General features: G+C 41.6%; 2 long non-coding RNA genes across 2 annotated transcripts in view; one reads left to right on the forward strand and one right to left on the reverse strand.

Annotated features, from left to right (window-relative positions):
* Positions 1 to 5,037, reverse strand: part of LOC133385774 (uncharacterized) — a 48,597-nt gene extending 43,560 nt beyond the window's left edge. Inside the window, exon 1 of the long non-coding RNA XR_009762944.1 lies at positions 4,974 to 5,037. This is a non-coding gene — a long non-coding RNA (uncharacterized LOC133385774). The remainder of the gene's footprint in view (positions 1 to 4,973) is intronic.
* A 9,055-nt stretch (positions 5,038 to 14,092) lies between these two features.
* Positions 14,093 to 14,585, forward strand: LOC133385775 (uncharacterized). Its single transcript, XR_009762945.1, has 3 exons — positions 14,093 to 14,159; positions 14,246 to 14,306; positions 14,415 to 14,585. It is a non-coding gene; the product is annotated as an uncharacterized LOC133385775 (long non-coding RNA).
* The last annotated feature ends 1,687 nt before the right edge of the window (positions 14,586 to 16,272 follow it).

The following is a 16,272-nucleotide window of genomic DNA, read 5'->3' on the forward strand; positions in this document are numbered from 1 at the left end:
GTAATTTGGATGCATGGCCAGTCAATTCAGTCCCTGATTTATTAAGATTTAAGAAAATTTTCTTCATTAATGATAATTGCCCAACATGAGAAATAATTTCTCAGAAAATTATCTGCCTTCATATCTACAGCATTAATTTTCAGAAAGGCAGCCGTGTTGGATAAACTTATTATTTTAGGGTGGGGAAAAGCTTTTTTAACAAAAGATATATGAGATATTTAAATTCTGGGCTGTATCTCCTTAGCGCACATGTGTGAACTGATTGGCACTGCTTTATGGCTTGCTTTTCGTAGAGTTCCCATTAGAAATAACATTCTGAATATCTCAGCATAAGGATAGTGGGATTCACTATTGATTTTCTACATTTTTACATTAATTCCAACTATATGAACAATGTTATTTCTTCATTTCTAAAAGTCAAATCTGCTAGCTGAAAGTCCTTCAGATATTAAATCCCAGATCTGAATATCCTTCAATGCATCCATTTACTATCAAGATGATTTCTTGATTTTTAAATTTTAGAAAACGTCTATGATAGTAGGTGTTGATGGATTAGGAATAGAACATGACAGTTGTGTGGGTGAATCATCAGACTGCCAGCAGTGAGTGTTGGGAAAACACAGCACATCTGGCAATTAATTTGATCTGAACACTTGCAATAGCAAAAGTTAGATTAAGACGGGTTCACTGATCCATTATTTTACCACCAACTAGGGAGTTATACAGGCATTACATAAAAGTAGATTGGTGTGAATATCAGTGCAGTGCATGACAGTGTAAAGCAAACTTTCTCTCCCTAGTGCCCTCTGGATGTATTGAACTCCAGCTCTCATCATCCCTGACCATTGGCTATGCTGGGTGGGGCTGATGAGAGCTGTAGTTTAAAAAAATCTGGAGGGCAGCAGGTTGAGGAAGACTGGTGTAAAGTGAAAAGTGTTTCAGTTTGGAAACCCTAGACACTAGGGCCCAGCAGTTTGCTATTTGTTCCAGCAGTTTAGTGGCCAGAGGAGTGATTGTCAGCTGATTCTCTGCTGCATATCATCATGCAGCTACAGATTATTAAAGGGTAGCATGGCTTCAGCTCAGCAGAGGATAGGTGATGCTGGGGGCCTAAGGGATAAAGCTGCTCACTGTGGACTGGTTTATCAATCTGAGGCTGCAATCCTAACCCTACTTACCTAGAAGTAAGCCCCATTGGATTCACTAGGACATACATCTGAGTAGATGTGGTTAGGATTGCACTGTGAGTTGTTCTTAAACTGCTTGTTTCCCCTTGACGGACAACTTACTTACTTACTTCTTTCCTTGCTATCCAGTTTGGCTATTAGTTCACTTCCAGATCACCAGTCTCACAGACAGTACTTTCACTTCAGGAACAACAAATTCAGTACATTAGCGAGCTACCCTAATAAAATGTGTGCAGTGCAAATTTCTCCAAGCATAATGTTTGAATGCAATTTCCCCTAATATTCACTTTTTGGCAAAACTTTTCCCTATTATAATGCATTTTTTTGTTATTTTTGCTTACCTGACCTCCCAACAGGTGAGTCACTGCGAAAGGGAGCAGGGGAGGTGGCAGAGAGGTTGCCACTTCACCTCACTGCCCATTACTGCTCTTCCACAACTTGGTGGAAGAAGCACTCCAAGAGCAATCACATGATTTCATCACATGACCAGTTTTAGTTCTCCTGATGTTGCCAAATATTTAAACTATGGAATTTGCTCCCACAAGATGCAGTAATGGCCACCAGCTTGGATGGCTTTAAAAGAAGATTAGACAAATTCATGGAGGACAGGGCTATCAATGGCTACTAGCCATGATGGCTGTGCTCTGCCACCCTAGTCAGAGGCAGCATGCTTCTGAAAACCAGTTGCCGGAAGCCTCAGGAGGGGAGAGTGTTCTTGCACTCGGGTCCTGCTTGCGGGCTTCCCCCAGGCACCTGGTTGGCCACTGTGAGAACAGGATGCTGGACTAGATGGGCCACTGGCCTGATCCAGCAGGCTCTTCTTATGTTCTTATATGTTCAAATACTGAGATTCCATGTTAGCCAAGTGACTCAGTTCTCAGTCTTACCTCAAGTGTAAATAAGAACACAAGAAGAACCTGCTGAATCAGGCCAGTGGCCCATCTCATCCAGCATCTTGTTTTTACAGTGGCCAATCAGATATTTATTTATTTTATTTTATTTTATTATTTTTACTCCGCCCTTTTTCCAAAACTGGAACTCACGGCGGCTTCCAGATAAAAGCACACATATAATTAACAACATACAAAAGTCTAGATTAAAATCAAATTAAACAATTTACAGTATTAAAACCATTCATACATACAGTTAAAATAATTCAAACTCAGTTTAAAATAATACAATTAGGCAACAGCAATGCAGCTCCCTTCAAGACCTGTCCTTAACAGCTTTCAGTTCCAGAGGCTTGTTGAAATAAAAAAGTCTTTGCTTGCCGACGGAAGGACTGCAAGGAGGGGGCCAGATGCCCATGAGAAGCTTGCAAGCAGGACTTGAGCACAAGAGCATTTTCCCCTCCTGTGGTTTCCAGCAACTGGTAGCCTTATCCTCCATGAATGTGTCTAATCCTCTCCTAATGATATCCAAAACCAAGCAGAAGACCATCCAAGACCAGGCAAGTGACATTGAAGCTTTTGCTGTTAAAAATGTATTTTAACAATCAAGCACAATACAGTGCTTGGTTGTGTGCACACAAGCCTTATTCTAGTACCAGTTTGAACCAGCTCATAAACAAGACAACAAAGGGAGGGAAAGAGATGCTACAGCTGACACAGCATATGTGTTCATGCCAAGAATTCTTCTCTGCAACAAACAGTAGCTATGATGCTTGGTTAAAACTGAAATAAGTTCATTCCTGCTACATGCCTTTTTTCTCTCTCTACAGCATACACTGAATCTGGTACATTCTGTACACACATACAGGTTTCTCCCCTACCCCCAGAGAATTTGGGCTCGTTCACACGGTGACTTACTGTGAGATTGGTGCTACTTGCATCCCTGTTTAATTGGCATGGTTCACACAATGTTGCAGGCAAGCAGAAGCTATGACACAGTTTTCTTCTTTTAATCAGTATCAACCCAATTTGCTGATGATGCAAAAAGTGGCTTAAGCAGCAACCACTTCCACCTCGCTCTGTCCTTCTGCATCTGAGTTCTGTTTGCCTACTTCACTCACTCCCCCCTCTAATCAGTTTCATGTCAATTGCATCCAACCTTCAGGGGGAGAGGCTTGCAATCCCCTTCTGTTTGCCTACTTCACTCAATCCCCCCTCTAATCAGTTTCATATCAATTGCACCCCACCTCTCTAGCTTCAGCCTGGAGAGGCATGCAATTGACAAGAAACAATGAAACTGTCAAGAACCCCATCCACTTCTCTTTTAGCAACAGCAATACTCCGGAGGCAGTAAACATGTAAAATTGGGGGCGGGGGCATGAAACAGCAACACCAATCCTTCCCTGAGGAATGCCGAGTAGTGTGAATGAAAACAGCAGAATTGAAGGTAGGAAGTGTGAACCTTGCAAATCTGTTGCGATGGCAAAAGTTGCATATTTAATACAATGTCCAGCTCCTGTGTGAATGAGCCCTTTGTGCAAATTTTAACCCCTTTCCAAATGAATATGGCCAATGGCCATCCTTTCCATACAGAAGAATAGTCTGCCTTTTTCTGAGGGCACAAGCTTGGGGGTTTTTGTTAGACCCCTTTGTTGCATCTCATACAGAACAAAAAATATAGCCAAGAACAGGCTATAATTAACATCACCACTTTATTGGGTACATGTTATGAAATGTGCTTTGTACACTGAAAAAATACATACCTGGGGTATAATTAAGTTGTTTGCTATTTCTTAGAAAGATTTATTTTTGCATTTGGGTTTTTTTACCATAAGCACAAGGGACATTAAAAAAGAGTTGCTGCAGCTTTCCTTCTGTTTACAACTTGGTTTTGCCTCTTGTATTTTGCAACTGGCAGGAGGATTCTGAATAGTAACTGGAAGAAGGATGTCCTTTTTTCTTTCCCAGATTCTTCTTGTAAAAATAGTAACACTTGTAAAATATGCCTGTAAAACTGGGACTATGGAAATGAGTTATGATTTTTGTTGAAAGTGAGTGTGTATTTGTTAGCTTCTGAGCAGCAGCTGCTAGGTGAAACTGCAGGGAACCACTGCATGGCAACCGAGAGGGAAGGGCATTCCTTTTCTAATTTTTATGCACCACCATGCCAGGATATAGCTGCTATGTGGATATCTCTTCGGCTGATATCAGCAGCCTGCACCCTACTATGCAATTGCACCATGCAGAACAGAGTACAACTCCTCACCTCCACTGCTACCTCCTGACTGGCACTGAAAGGGAAGGGCTGGAATTTCTCTTCCCTGTTGATCACCATGCAGTGGTTGCCAAATGTCTCATTTAGCAAACCAAATGTTAAGATCTAAAGTTCAAAATCAACCGTAACAGATGCAAATAACAAACATTAATACATACATATGAATTTTTTTAAAAAACACAGAATTGTCTCCTGAATCAAAAGTGCCTAAGTATTTAGTCCATACTAATGAATGAATGAATGTAAAAGCTGCTGGTTATCTTGCTTGTAGATTTTAAATCTGTGCCTCAATGGAGCAAGATGTGTATATTGTGGCCAGACACGTTTTGACTTGTGTGTCTTTATCAATGGCCTTTCAAACACATACTATACAAGATAAAAATGTAAATAACATATTCATAAGTCTTCAATTCATATGGCTGATTAGGTTAAAAATTATATACAATTTCTTAAGGGATAGTGGAAAACACTTACTTAACAAGTTTTCACTTAGATGAAGAATAATAGGTGCAGGATGGATGCATTTCTATTTATTCTATATCCAAAATAAATTAAGATTAATTGTCAGTATGGGGATAGATATTTTCATTCCAATTAATAAATATTTATTAAATTACTTACCATTTTTTATCCAGTTCCTCTGAACAATTTTTATCAACAGCATTCATGTAAAGCCCCCTTGAAATCAATGAGAGTTGAATGCAAATGCCTGCTAGGGTATTTTAAAAGGACTACTTGTTAAGTGGACTTAGCTGTGGGAGTTATCTTAAAGTCATATCGTGAAAGATTGATCTTGCTGGTTTTCAATCATCCCATAAGATAGTAACTTAATAATACATAATTTTGTAATGACTCAACATGAAAACTATACTCTACCACCTTAACTTTAAAGCTAATAGATAATTAATATACAGACACTGAATTCATAAATCTCATTATCCAATTGCTTACAGATATTTACTAAAACCATTGTTATAAATCTTTATTTTCCATATAACACATATTTGCTGTCACTTGTGAAACCTGGTATTGTGTAAATCCCTGATTTCTATTGACATATTGGATGTCATAATATTGGGAGCCAATTTAGATCTTCATTCAGGCCTTTTGGGGCCATGGTTTTTAAAGTATATATCCAGAAAAGCTCTCTCTCTTTTCGTTTCATTTCTAACGCTGTTCCTGTTCCTGTAGCTTTTTCCATAATCCAAAATTTGACATCCTTTTCTGTAAGTCTATGGCTAATGAAATGTTTGACAAGGGGTGCATGTTGTCTTTTGTTCCTAATACAACTTTTATGCTCACAGATTCTCATTTTAATCTTCCTCATTGTCATACCTACATATAGAAGATTACATGGGCATTTTATGATATATATAACCCCCTTGGTGTTACAATTGAAAAATCCCCTTAAAGTGTAGTTTTTATTATTACCATGGTTCAGAAATTGATGCAGTTTGATATAGTTATTGCATACACTACACTGATTGCACGGGAAATTCCCTAGAATTTTAGGATGCAAGACAGAATCGTTTGGTGGATTTGTGTTCCTATTTATGTTACTGTGAACTAGGAAGTCCTTCAAATGTTGAGCCCCTTTAAACACAAATAACGGCCTTTCTTTACACCTGGGAATATCAGATAAAAGATTCCAGTACTTCAAAATGATGTCTTGTATTTTCTCATTATATCCATCAAAAGTTAGAGGTATAGTCATTCTTGTTTTCGTTATATTCTTTTTTCTTTGTTCAAGTAGCTTGAGCAGGAACATATTTTAAATAATGACAACCATTTTCTTAAGTATATAAATGCCTACAAGAGATATCTGGATGATGTTTTCCTCATTTGGGAAGGTACAGAGAAGGTACAGTTGAAGTTTAAGATGAATATTAACAGCAAGCACCAATCCATAAAATTCGATATGAATTACAGCATTTCACAAATTAACTTTCTAGACAGTACCGCCCCTAGGCCCTGGGAAGTTGGGCAGTTGCCCCAGGCCCCGCGCTTTGGAGGAGTCCCCGCGCTTGTTGATCTGCTCCGCTGTGGGAACCATCCCCCGGCACAAGTGCAAGCTGCTGGGAGTGTTTTGTCACCTCCCCATCCTCTGCGCACCTCAGGGACAACAGCTGCTCCCACCGCCACACCTGCTTTGTGCAGGAGCAGCCAAAGTGTCCGAGGATGAGCGGCTGTTTTCGCCGGGGAATCTCCGGCCTCCCTCCGCGCTCTCCTTTGGGATGCTCCTTTGCAAAGGTTGCTGAGGCTGCTCGCACAGACCGTTTGGCTCGCGGTCTTGCCCTCCAGGCGTGCCGCCCTGTCCTGCTCTCATAGGCATATCTGAAGCCACCCGCGTATTTAGTTCCTCAGCAAAATGAGCTGAGCGACTTCGAAGGCAACGGGGCTTTCCCCCATCAAGACAGCAGGATCTTCTCGCCATCTGCGCCTGGGGTATGTTACGAAATAATCTCTCTCTCTCTCGCTCTGGCCCGTTATGTAAACACACACCAGTTCTCATGTCCCTTGGGAATGCCGCCCTCCCCAGGCAGTGGCCATGGGCCATCTCTTCCCCATGCACTTTGACCCTTGGACTCAGGTGTTCAGAGTCTTCATTTCATTCTTTGCAACATTCTTGGCCTCCAGGAGATGCCAATAATTGACCACAGAATATGCTCTCCATACCATGAACTGGAGTACCCGCTTGTCCAACCAATGGCTTTTCTGACTCAGGGGTGCGGGGGGGGGGAGACGGCTGGTTAAAACTCATTTTCCCAGCTTCAAACAGTGGGTGGGGGTGAGGTGGATGAAGGCTTTTTACTATCAGCTCAGACTAGGGTTGCCAGGTCTCCGGTTTTCTGCTGGAGTCTCCAGCAAAAGTGGGCCGTCTCCGGCCTCCGGCCATATTTGGTGTGAAGAGGCTGATCTCCGGCTTTTGGACCTCCCCCTCAGGCACGCATGCGTGATTGACACGCATGGCTGCTGGGTGGGAGGAGCGGCCGCGATGGGCGTTTCTGGCTGCGGTTTGCATCGTGGCCGATAGAGCAGTTTGGAATCTCGTTTGGAAGCAGAAGGCTGCTGGGTGGCAGGAGCAGGTTGGACTGCGGCTGATTGCAGAGAGAGGCCTGAGAGAGAGAGGCCTGAGAGAGAGAGAGAGAGAGGCCTGAGAGAGAGAGAGAGAGGCCTGAGAGACCTGAGAGAGAGGCCTGAGAGAGAGAGAGAGGCCTGAGAGAGAGAGAGGCCAGAGAGAGAGAGGCCAGAGAGAGAGAGAGGCCTCAGAGAGAGAGAGAGGCCTGAGAGAGAGAGAGAGGAGAGAGAGAGAGGAGAGAGAGAGAGAGAGGCCTCAGAGAGAGAGAGAGGCCTGAGAGAGAGAGAGGCCTGAGAGGCCAGAGAGAGAGAGAGAGAGAGAAGCGTGAGAGAGAGAGAGAGAGAGGCCTGAGAGATGGGGCTCAGCAGTCTCTGGCCATCACCACACCTTGGGGGAGGAAATTCCATCACACACACACACACTCTCACACCCCAGCCCCCCCCCTCTTCTGATTGTGGAAAGCTGGTGGTTCCATGTCTGCCACTGCTCCTTGGATTGTTGAAAACCAAATGTTTAAATAAGCAAAATGTATAGCAGGATGAGGTTGCCATGTGATTTTTCCAGCTGGGTTTGTGTGTGTATGGAACTTCAGCAGGTGAACAGGCCCGTCCCCTCATCTCTGTGACAATGAAAGTTCTACATCTTGATTTTCTGGGTGCCACCCAAAGAAAGCTGGCAGCCCAGGGAACAGGTGGGTGCAGAGTGGGTCTTAAAATAAAGAAAGAATCTTGCAGACGGAAGGCAGGGAAAACAAGGCCAGGTTTCCCAGGAACAACGTCTGTTTCCTAATCCCTGTCCCTGATAAATCACAGTTTCCATTTTAAGCATCACTTGTGTTGGAATTGTGGAAATGCAACTCGATTTGGGTGTTTCCACGTCTGGAGGGAGACAGAGAGGAGACCTCCAGGTTGCTAGGCTGTGCCTTTCCTTTGGTCATATGCTCATCTTCCTTCCTGAAAACTGATACCTCTTAGGAATGCCGACCACACCTTCCAACTCTCTCCTTCCTGCTTCTTCTCTGTCTCTTGAAGAGAAGAGATGTCTTTGCTTTGTCTCTCTCACCTGCAGCATGAGGGCAAAGGCCTTGTCAGGTCCATGAACCTCCAATGCAGGTAGTTTACTAGAACTAGAATCCCTTTCCTATCTATTGTGTATATCAGAGCTTGGAAAAGTTGCTTTTTTGAACTACAACTCCCATCAGCCCCACCCAGCATGGCCACTGGATTGGGCTGATGGGAGTTGTAGTTCAAAAAAGTAACTTTTCCAAGCTCTGTGTATTTCCATCAATGAAGCAAGCTGTTCCTTATTTTACTAAGTCTGAATCCTCAGTTATTGCTGCAGCGTAAAAGTCTGCTACTTCACAGGGAAAGTCTCTCTCTCTCACACACACACACACACACATCAGCGCTGGGTCTGCTCTTGATCCCAAACCTAACTCTGCTAACAAGTTTCTAGTCTTTTTTCAGCATTGAGTTGCCTCCACTCAAGACTCTGGAAGTTAAACCTCTCAGTGTGCGTGCAAATCCCCCCGCAGCAGAGTAGGAAGCCTCTTTTTGTCTGTCAAGAGCCATTGACCACCAGCAGCCAAATCAACCTGAGGCCCCAGCTGGCTTTGTCTGTGGGTCAGTGGCCTGAGGAGAAGATGCCTTGGGTCAGCTGCCAGCCTGCCCAATGTGCACTTTCAAAATTCTCCTCAAGCAGAGACTGCCCAGTGCTGAACACCCTCCCGCCTGAGAAGAGCCTGTGGAGCAGGTGATATTAGGGGACCTGCAGGCCAGAGCCCGTCCCCCCCTTTTAAATCAAGGGAAGATGGCCGTAACTCAGTGGTAGAGAACATGGACAGTCGCTGCCAGTCGCTGTCAGTGCTGATGCTGAACCAGATGGACCAATGGCCTAACTCAGTATAAAGCAGCTCCCTGTTTAAATCACCCTTCATTCAGAACCATAAGGACTAGAATCTTACTTTATTTTTAGGGAAACTGTTGCGCATGCAGAAGGGCCCAGGTTCAGTCCTCAGCGGCATCTCCAGGTAGGGCTGAGAGACACCCCTGCCTGAAGCCCTGAGAGCCGCTGCCAGTGCAGACAGCACTGGGCTAGAGAGCACCCATGGGTCTGTATCCAACATTCCTGGGTAAATGAAGCGGATCCTCGCATCTGGTCCAATCCTGCCTCAGGCCAGGGCTCGGAGTCTTAGTTTGCCTTGGCCACCCTGCTTCAGCTGCCCATGCTGGGAGCTGCACAGCAGGAGTTGGGCCCATCTGTTCTCCTGGTACCTTTCAGTAGTTTTCAGGTTCCCTTAAGGACATAAGAACATCTAGTTCCTCACCCCAACCGTAATAGGAAGCCTGCAAGCAGGACCCTTCTGGGAGGAAGGGCGGGATATCAGTTTAATAGATAAATAAAATAAATAAGCGCAACTGGCCTTCAGAGGCATATTGCCTCCAAATGTTAATGCAGCTTCAAATAGCATTTGCCTTTTTTGCAGCCACATCACACTGTTGGCTCATATTCAGTTTGTGATCAACAACAATCCCAAGATCCTTCTTGCATGTAGTATTGCTGAGCCAAGTATCCCCCATCTTAATAACTGCATTTGGTTTCTTTTTCCTAGGTGTAGAAATTTACATTTATCCCTGTTAAATTTCATTCTGCTGTTTTTAGCCCAATGCTCCAGCCTATTAAGATCCCTTTGAATTTTGTTTCTGTCTTCCAGGGAATTAGGTATTCCTCCCAATTTTGCATCATCTACAAGTTTGATAAGCATTCCCTGCCCCTCCTCATCCAAGTCATTAATAAAAATGTTGAAGAGCACTGGGTCCAAGACCAAGCCCTATAGTAGCCCGCTAGTTACCCCCCCCCAGGTTGAGAAGAAACCATTGATTAGCACTCTGAATATGATTGTGTAGCCAACTGTGGATCCACCCAATAGCTGTTCCATCCAGTCACATTCAGCTAGCTTGCTAATCAGAACATCATGTGGCATTTTGTCAAAAGCTTTGCTAAAGTTGAAATATATTGTGTCCACAGCATTCCCACAGTCTATCAGGGAGGTTTGTTGTTGTTGTTATGTGCCTTCAAGTCGATTATAACTTATAGCGACCATATGAATCAGTGACCTCCAAGAGCATCTGTCATGAACCACCCTGTTCACATCTTGTAAGTTTAGGTCTGTGGCTTCCTTTATGGAATCAATCCATCTCTTGTTTGGCCTTCCTCTTTTTCTATTCCCTTCTGTTTTTCGCAGCATTATTGTCTTTTCTAGTGAATCATGTCTTCTCATGATGTGTCCAAAGTATGATAACCTCAGTTTCATCATTTTAGCTTCTAGTGATAGTTCTGGTTTAATTTGTTCTGACACCCAATTATTTGTCTGTTTTGCCTAGAATGCCCTCCTTTGTCCTTAACATGGCTGCAACCATATCTACTCAGAAGTAAGTCCTATTGAGTTCTATGGGGCTTAGTTCCTTAATAAGCATGTTTACAGTTGCTGCCTTCAGGGGCATCTATCTGTGCTCCCATCTAACGTCTCTGCAACACTAAGCTCCTTTCTTCCAATAATGGCCTGGCCTGAGGGCACGTAAACCCTTCTTGCCAGAAGCAAGTAAGCTAGATTAAATGTTCCCTAAAAGCATTGAACTGTGACCTGGCAGACCAGGGTTCGAATCCCCACACAGCCATGAAGCTCCCTGGGTGACCTTGGGCCAGTCACTGCCTCTCAGACTCAGAGGAAGGCAATAGTAAACCACCTCTGTCTGAGTACTGCTTACCATGAAGACCCTATCTGGGATCAACTTGAAGGCAGTCCATTTCCATTTTGCATCACCCTAAGCTTGTGAGAAAGAATGACCTTGTCACTTCAGATGGACCTAGGAACACCCTATTTTAGGTAAGATTTCTATTTTAATCTCCAGAGAATTTTTTTGAATGGTATGCTCCAAGCAACTGTATCATGTTTAATGATATCACTAGGGCCCACCCTGTGATGTCACTAGGGCCCGCCCTGTGGCATCACTAGGACCCGCCCCCTGATGTCACTAGGGCCCGCTCCCTGACGTCACTAGGGCCCGCTCCCATTTTCTCAGGGTTTTGGATGGTTCCGACCTGGCAACCCTAGCTCAGACATACTGCTTAGAGCTGGGCAGAGGCAACAGAGCAGGAACCCCTCCCTGTCCCACTGCCATGGGGGGAAAAAAAGCACATCCAATTACTCCTCAGCTGCATCAATATCTCAGGGCAGTTCTCTGGAAAAAAAACCCCAAACCTCTACAGTACTGTGAATAGTTTTATAACAACCATGAAATATGCAATGTGTGTGAGAGAGAGAGATGTAATGACATCCCCTCCTCAATCTGGAATGCAACCCCACTTGTGATTGGAATGTTTTTTGGTCTATTGAAAACACAATGTTGTTTGGAGTGAAGCTGCACAAGTGTCACAAAGGCCCTTCTCTCTCTCTCTCTCTCTCTCTCACACACACACACACACACACACACAGAGAGAGCTTGGAAAAGTTACTTTTTTGAACTACAACTCCCATCTGTCCAATCCAGTAGCCATGCTGGCTGGGGCTGATGGGAGTTGTAGTTTAAAAAAGTAACCTTTCCAAGCTCTGCACACACACACACACACACACACACACACACACACACACACACACACACACACACACACACACACACACACACACACAAGTTTAAAACAATGTTTTCAAAAACGTGTTTGTTGTTATGTGCCTTCAAGTTGATTACGACTTATGGCAACCCTATAAATCAGTGACCTCCAAGAGCATCTGTCATGATCCACCCTGTTCAGATCTTGTAAGTTCAGGTCCATGACTTCCTTTATGGAATCAATCAATCTCTTGTTTGGCCTTCCTCTTTTTCTACTCCCTTCTGTTTTTCCCAGCATTATTATCTTTTCTAATGAATCATGTCTTCTCATTATGTGTCCAAAGTATGATAACCTCAGTTTCATCATTTTAGCTTCTAGTGATAGTTCTGATTTAGTTTGATCTAACACACAATTATTTGTCTTTTTCGTGGTCCATGGTATCCACAAAGCTCTCCTCCAACACCACATTTCAAAGGAGTTGATTTTTCTCATATCTGCTTTTAAAACCGACCCAATATTACAAAAAGTAAAATAAAGCTTCATCAGTTATGTAGATCCCAAAACTAATTAAATATTATAATTACATATATTCATAAATAAAATCGCTCTCTCTCTCTAAATATATATATATAATATAGAGAGAAAGAATGTGGGGGGGGCAACTATGCTTTTGCCCCGGGCCCCACACATCCTAAGGGCAGCCCTGTTTCTAGATATTACTGTGAAGAAGCAGAATTCATCATTATCCACAGATACATTCCAAAAAAACTAGATGCCAATTCTTTTCTAAAATCTGATAGTTTTCATCCTAGCTATATTAAAAAAAATCTACCTTTCTCTCAGATGATCAGGTTGCACAGAAATTGCAGCAACATAGCAGATTTCGATAAACAGACAGAGATTTTAATTGGACAACTACTAGAAAGGGGCTATCCTAAAAAATTTTTTAAAAACAGCAAAATATAAAGCTAAAACGACAGAAACGAGACAGCTACTTGAACAAAGAAAAAAGAATATAATGAAAACAAGAATGACTATACCGCTAACTTTTGATGGATATAATGGGAAAATACAAGACATCATTTTGAAGTACTGGAATCTTTTATCTGATATTCCCAGGTGTAAAGAAAGGCCATTATTTGTGTTTAAAGGGGCTCAACATTTGAAGGACTTCCTAGTTCACAGTAACATAAATAGGAACACAAATCCACCAAACGATTCTGTCTTGCATCCTAAAATTCTAGGGAATTTCCCGTGCAATCAGTGTAGTGTATGCAATAACTGTATCAAACTGCATCAATTTCTGAACCATGGTAATAATAAAAACTACACTTTAAGGGGATTTTTCAATTGTAACCAAGGGGGTTATATATATATCATAAAATGTCCATGTAATCTTTTATATGTAGGTATGACAATGAGGAAGATTAAAATGAGAATCTGTAAGCATAAAAGTTGTATTAGGAACAAAAGACAACATACACCCCTTGTCAAACATTTCATTAGCCATAGACATACAGAAAAGGATGTCAAATTTTGGATTATGGAAAAAGCTACAGGAACAGCGTTAGAAACGAAACGAAAAAAGAGAGAGCTTTTCTGGATATATACTTTAAAAACCATGGCCCCAAAAGGCCTGAATGAAGATCTAAATTGGCTCCCAATATTATGACATCCAATATGTCAATAGAAATCAGGGATCAACACAATGCCAGGTTTCGCAAGTGACAGCAAATATGTGTTATATGGAAAATAAAGATTTATAACAATGGTTTTAGTAAATGTCAGTAAGCAATTGGATAATGAGATTTATGAATTCAGTGTCTGTATATTAATTATCTATTAGCTTTAAAGTTAAGGTGGTAGAGTATAGTTTTCATGTTGAGTCATTACAAAATTATGTATTATTAAGTTACTATCTTATGGGATGATTGAAAACCAGCAAGATCAATCTTTCACGATATGACTTCAAGATAACTCCCACAGCTGAGTCCACTTAACAAGTAGTCCTTTTAAAATACCCTAGCAGGCATTTGCATTCAACCCTCATTGATTTCAAGGGGGCTTTACATGAATGCTGTTGATAAAAATTGTCCAAAGGAACTGGATAAAAAATGGTAAGTAATTTAATAAATATTTATTAATTGGAATGAAAAGATCTATCCCCATACTGACAATTAATCTTAATTTATTTTGGATATAGAATAAATAGAAATGCATCCATCCTGCACCTATTATTCTTCATCTAAGTGAAAACTTGTTAAGTAAGTGTTTTCCACTATCCCTTAAGAAATTGTATATAATTTTTAACCTAATCAGCCATATGAATTGAAGACTTATGAATATGTTATTTACATTTTTATCTTGTATAGTATGTGTTTGAAAGGCCATTGATAAAGACACACAAGTTGAAACGCGTCTGGCCACAATATACACATCTTGCTCCATTGAGGCACAGATTTAAAATCTACAAGCAAGATAACCAGCAGCTTTTACATTCATTCATTCATTAGTATGGACTAAATACTTAGGCACTTTTGATTCAGGAGACAATTCTGTGTTTTTTAAAAAAATTCATATGTATGTATTAATGTTTGTTATTGTTTGTATTAAAAAACCTTTAAAAATCTTGTATAAATTGTAATTGTAATGACCACATATCCTAACTTTGTGTAAGACTCATTTAGCAAACCAGCCACCTCTGCTTCTGAGCATATAAAGATTGCAATCCTCGGCACATGTACTAGGTAGTAAAATCCACTGAGCTTAAAGAGATTGGCTTCTGAATAGACATGCTTATGATTGCACTGTAAATTAGAATTAGATCATGGACCAGTTTAAATGTGATGCCAGGCTGGCAAGAAGATCTTACCATCTGGCTTTGGATGCATCTGACATCTCACTTAAACTGATGCTTTAGTTGCTACACCTGCAGTGTTAGTACACTGGGGCAGCACCCACCCAGACTACAAGACTATGGCAAGCCCACCATTCATGCCCAGGTGAGTTAACCCTTGGCTCTGAGCACATTAAGTGCTGCATCGATAAATTCTGCTAGCCTAAACATGGAGGTTTATTTCCAGAATGGCCATAATCCTAATAATTTTAAATCTTCCTTCATCATAAAAGAAATCTATGCATTGTAAATATCATATTTACATATTCCCAATATGTTTCTTTTGGTTGTTTTCATTGAAGGTTTCTGTCCTGTGTTCCAGTAAAATACTAATGCCCTGAGATATTGGAATGGCTATCCATACTGGGATGTGCTTAGTTTTATATTATGTTGCCATCTTTCATTTGGACTCAGTGAAAGGTCAAGCCTATTAACTATTTTTCTTTGTGAAGATGTTGGAACAGTGTGCTTTTCTCAAGTGGTACCACATTGTAAGTCTCCACAAGAAATGCAGCTTTTCTGTTTTCACAGCTCTGTTGTGAAAATAATAGGAACTCTCCAGAACTCCTTTTTTTATAAGACAGTATTCAGTTATATACTTGATTCTTCCGAATACATTCATTGAAATAGGTATCATAGAAATATAAGTAGGGTATTGAAAATCACCCAACTCAGCAATTTCTTAGAGGAGTCTTACTGAGACCTTCTTCACCTGCAAATGGTTCCCCATTCTCTTTAGTGGAGCAGAATGCTCTGCCTAAGTGGCCCCTCCACTAACAGGAACAGGGACATCTCACCCACAGGATCTGTGAGCATAACTGAGCTATAGATCAGTGGCTGATGTCTACAATAATTGTAGAGGTAGCAAGAGGAACTTGGGAAAGAGTGGCCCATACTGAGATTAGAACGTGGTTATTCGTATCAACATCATTTCAGAAAAAGAATGACTTTCATAACTTTGTTTCAACAATTCAACTTTATTTCCCATCAGTGATTTCACATTTCACATATTCATCATTAGCAAAATGTGAAGTAGCTGGGCAGAGTTTTTCTGTACAACTATGCTCCTTCACTGTTATTTTAATTGGCCCACGGTCATATCTGTTAAAATTATTTTTGTTGATTTTGGGAGTTTTGATAACTCTTGCAATAAATTATACATTCATTGCAAGCCACCACCATCCCTTAATATTCAGACCTTTTAAGTATAATACAATAATATTTATATATTAGGGGCTTTGCCCCTGCGCACCAACCCCCCAACACAAGGACAAACACGCACACACAAACACACACATGGACTCCCGTGCTCAGGAACTCCCAACCCGCTGTCC

The sequence above is a fragment of the Rhineura floridana genome, chromosome 5 (assembly GCF_030035675.1).
Source record: "Rhineura floridana isolate rRhiFlo1 chromosome 5, rRhiFlo1.hap2, whole genome shotgun sequence".
Taxonomy (NCBI): domain Eukaryota; kingdom Metazoa; phylum Chordata; class Lepidosauria; order Squamata; family Rhineuridae; genus Rhineura; species Rhineura floridana.